Genomic DNA, 4644 nt, shown 5'->3' on the forward strand with positions numbered 1-4644 from the left:
TGCCTCTTTCTCTGCTGTTGCAGAGAAGAATACATTTATTTTTTATTTATTAATCAAATTTATATAGCTGCCCATCTCATGAAAAGTGAGAAAACGAACGCCCATATAGTGCCATTTTAATTTCCACTCCCCCCCCCAGCCTGTGACCTCAAGACATCTCCCCCTCCCCAGGAGTTCTTTAGCCCCAATGCTGTTAAAATAAAAGGGGTCCCATTTCATAGCCATTTGAATTCAAGCAACACAAGAAAACTCTGCAGTGAAAACTCTTTGCAGTGAAACTGAATAACTTTTGTAGAGAACTGCATTTTGCTTGCCCGCCCTACCACAAATCATTTTTATTGGGTAATTCCTGGTTGTTATTATTTTATTGTCATTATTTTATATGCCTTTTCCCCAAAGGAGTACTAAGAGAAAGAGATTTTCTGCCTGTTTTCATCATTGTTCAGAATGTTAAAATCGGTCTTGACATCCTCCCTGAGTCATCATTTTGTGTCCCCAGACCGAAAAAGCAGTCCCCAGGCATGCCTCTTCCCTAACCTCTCGTGCAACTGGTAACTTTAGATTGCTCAAACAGTTCTTAAAGAAAGGAAATATTTCTCCATGCTTAGCATAAATGTGTGGCCTTTGTAACCTGATACTTGCTTTGTCAACTTTCTCCTGGTTATGGAAGTTGTTTTCTACTTTCTTTTCACTTAGCCTTCTCCAGGCTGGTATCTTGCCAATGTGCTGAACTTCAGTTCCCATAATTCCCACAACTAAGCCTCCTGAGAATTAGATTGATTCTAATTCTCATTAGACCATACTGAAAACAAAACAAATAAATGCCTGCCAGATCAGTTATGAAGATTTCAGACTGAATTATCTGATCCAGGAAGGGGGAGGGCTTTAGGCAATCAGTGTTTCTTGGCAGAAGCGTCGTTTTGTTCTGGAAAATAAAAATAACTTTCTGTACCTACATTTGAGGTACTGAAAAGGAGAAGAAGGAAAATCCTGTGGAGTATTATGTTTCTATGGAAATATAAACACAAATGAAAATGAGGATTTAACTAACACATACACAGCAAAATAAATGTTTAATTGCAGATTTCTGCCCAAACATTTACCTATTTCTAACAAGATAAACCAGATCCTTGAAAAATGTTTTTCTCCTGCTTCCCCTTTACCTAAATTTCCCTTTTTTCCTGGAAATTCCAATTGGTTAACTCTGAGGCTGTAGGAAGATGTTAAATCCCAGTGCTTCTTACTGTGGTCCAGCTGTTTCTCTCTTGTTGTGAAAGAAGTCCCAAGCTAGCAAAGAGGGAAGAACTTTGGTAATCTGCATTTGCACATAACCCAGGGCGTGCAACTGGCCCTTGCAAAGACATGGTTTACGTGACAGAGATGACTCAACGTGCACAACCTATCTGCAGGCTTCCTGGCAGGCAGCTCAGTTTGGTCCTGTTAGTGCAAAACTCCACATGTCCTCACTCTACTTGGACAAACCAACAGAGTAATCTTTGCACGCTCAGAGTCTGAACAGTACATGCTCCAGGGTTTCTTCTCCACTTTGCCTGGAAAAGCTGAGTGCCTGTGTCTGCTCGCTATGTAAGAAGGAATCCATGTGCTTCACTGAAGACCTGGATAGATCAGAGCAACTTCTAGATTTTTTATTTTTAAATAATGGATAAGAAAGCTATTGTGTTTCTGTCCAAGGAACAACTTAACACCTGGAAGAACACATAGGAGATACTAATTAACTCAATCTCTGATTTCCACCTATGCTTCATTTTAATGAAGTCCTTTAATGTAGACTTGTAGCTATAAAGTGAATCTAAATTTTGAATTTCTCTTTATTTGCTTTTTGGGAGAACTGAATGCTTGTTCACTGTGATATTTTGGTTGGTCCTATGAAGGGTGCTGACTGACTGGATTCTTAAATTCAAGTAATGATTTTCAGAAATTGTCTTTAAATTTATACTTTCTCTTAACATATTAGGATGCCAGCTTCTTACAAATTGTTTGACTTGGGGGATGGGGGGGCATGACAAGGAAGAAAAATCCTGAAAACAAAGTTATGTCATTGTGATTTAAGCTGCACCTCTTTTGTGCAACATTTTGATGAAAGCATTGGAACACCTCTGGTTTAACACTCTGAAATTAAAGGTTTTCTTGTGGTTAAAATTAACCTTAAAATTAACCTTAAGGTATAAATTTTGGGATCAACAGTAAAGAAACAAGTCATCAAGAAATATGTTGTGGACTAGCACTTGGTAGAGTAGCCATGAAGGCCTTGGAAAAGATATTCAAATGCTGTGATGTGTCTATACCTACAAGGATCAGAATAGTGCAGGCACTGGTATCCTCTGTGGCACTTATGGAAGTGAAAGATGGACTTTGAAGAAGCAGGATAGAGAGAATATTGATGTTTGATCTTTGGTGTTGGAGAAGATTCCTAAGAATAACGTGGATAGCCAAGAAAACAAACAATGGATCATCAAACAAATCAACCTGGGGTTCTCACTCGAGGCACAAATGACCAGGTCAAATTATCATATTTTGGACACATTATATGTGAAGACCTAGCTCTCTGGAGAAGGTTCTGTTGCTGGGAAAAGTGGAAGAGGAGAGAAGAGGAAAATGACCAGCAGCAAGGTGAATGGACTCAGTTACACTGGTGATGGGTACACCATTGGAAGATCTGAAGGACCATGTTAGGAATAGATTGTCACAAAGAAAATCTATATGGTCGCTAAGAGTCAACATTGACTTAATGGCACATAATCAAAAAATTGCCTGTATATAATCTAAAATGGGGATTTTCTAAGCCTCCAATACAAATTAGGGAGTTAAACATAATGATCAGTTACCACTGCAATTCAGCTGGCGAATTCTCCATGAGTAATTAGATTATTATTAAAAATAGCTCTTCAAAATAGATGGCTTGCTGTATTTTCTTTTCCCACAGTTCTGATCATTTGTTACTAAATTTAGCCAGACTCAATTCTCAGAATTCTTTCCGTTTAAAAGAAGTGTTTTCCTTCCATGGTGTATTCTTCCTCCATTTCCTCCCTGACTTTAGTATCAGGTTTTTAAAGTTTCCCTTAATCTTCTTGTCCTGGAATATATAAATAGATATATTCACCCAGGAGCTTCACCTACCTGTACAGTTTGTTGGTTTGTGGTTTTAAATAATTTATATGGCCACCCAACTCAAACATTGCAACTCTGGGTGGTGTACAATTGATCAAAAAATAAAACTGACGATCTATCAGCAGCGGATGAATGATGGGTGCTGCACAGAAGCAGTCACACTTAAATGAGAAAGAAGGACCTTCATGGAAATGTACTCTGCATTGAAGCACACTTCTCAGAGCAATGAGAAGTCTCTGGACAATGCTTAGTTGGGTTGGCGTCTTTTTCAGGAAGGCGTCACTGGAGAGCCATGGATTCCAATAGTCTTTTTATTTATTTGCAAATGCACAGTTTGAAGACAAGTGAAGATAAGCTGCAAAGTTCAACTACAAGCAGAAAATGCCCTGCAAATATCTATTTGCATAAGCTGCAAATATATATTATGTATTTGCCTACCTGGAACTCCTAGGTCATTATCAAGCAATGTAGCTGATGACGCTTGGCCAAATTGGTATTGTTGTACGCCACCCAGAGTTGCTTCTTGCTAGATGGGCAGCCATATAAATGTGTTAAATAAGTAAAATTCACGATGTTAGGTTTCAGACCAAGAGCCCCATTAACTCATAGAGGAACTTCCTGTGATCAGTTTTCCAGCTGTGGTGGAGTCAAAGACTAAAGTGGGCATACGGTAGTTAGAGCCCAAAGTGATGAGAACAGTAGCAATATTCCCTGTGCATCCGCCTCTCTCTCCCATTTCTGAAACCCTGGGCTATAATGGACATAGGTTTTGCATAGGAGACCCCAAGAGAGATGGTTTAACAGCCATCCTAGTATGATAAACTACTTGCCTTACATCCTGTTACATTAGTATTTTCTTTAGGCAGGTGTGAATCCTGTGCTCAAAAAGACCATGAAGCATTTTCCTCAGTTACTGTCCAAGTGAGGTAGGCTGCTTCACCTTCTACTCAGAGGCAGATGCTGTGAAAGGGAGAAACTATTTCAGCAAGCCAGTACCTGGGGAAGGGCAATGGAGTCAGCGGATGGAAAGGCAGAAGTGCTGCCATCTGCTTCTCTCCCTTCTCCTACCTCACTGCTGCCACAACCTCTCGATGTGGCGGTCGAGCAGTTTAGTCCAATTTGGGTGTGACAAAAAGCTTTAAAATTCACCAAGCAAATTGCAGCTATAAGGCTTTTTCCTTCCATGTTGTGCCGAGGGGCTAAACCACAACAACACGGCGGGGGTTTTACTTGTTGCTTTCCTGGGGAACTTCACCTTTTTGTAACATCGGAACAAGGGTTCCATCTCTCTTCTCCCCCATCTGGTTATGTTTTCCGCCTCACCTCAACCCACCCAGTTGGTCCCTCTCTTCCTTTTTCCTTCCCAGTGCAGGCACCCAGTGCTTGCCCTTTTCGTATCTCCATCAAGGCTCTGCTTCTTCCAAAATGATGTGGAAGAACCTCAGAAGGATGAGCTCACCACCCCTCTGCTAATCATTAAAGCAACTTGGCTTTTTCAGGTTTCTGTCTCAGCCC

This window comes from Candoia aspera, chromosome 1, assembly GCF_035149785.1.
Source record: "Candoia aspera isolate rCanAsp1 chromosome 1, rCanAsp1.hap2, whole genome shotgun sequence".
Classification (NCBI taxonomy): domain Eukaryota; kingdom Metazoa; phylum Chordata; class Lepidosauria; order Squamata; family Boidae; genus Candoia; species Candoia aspera.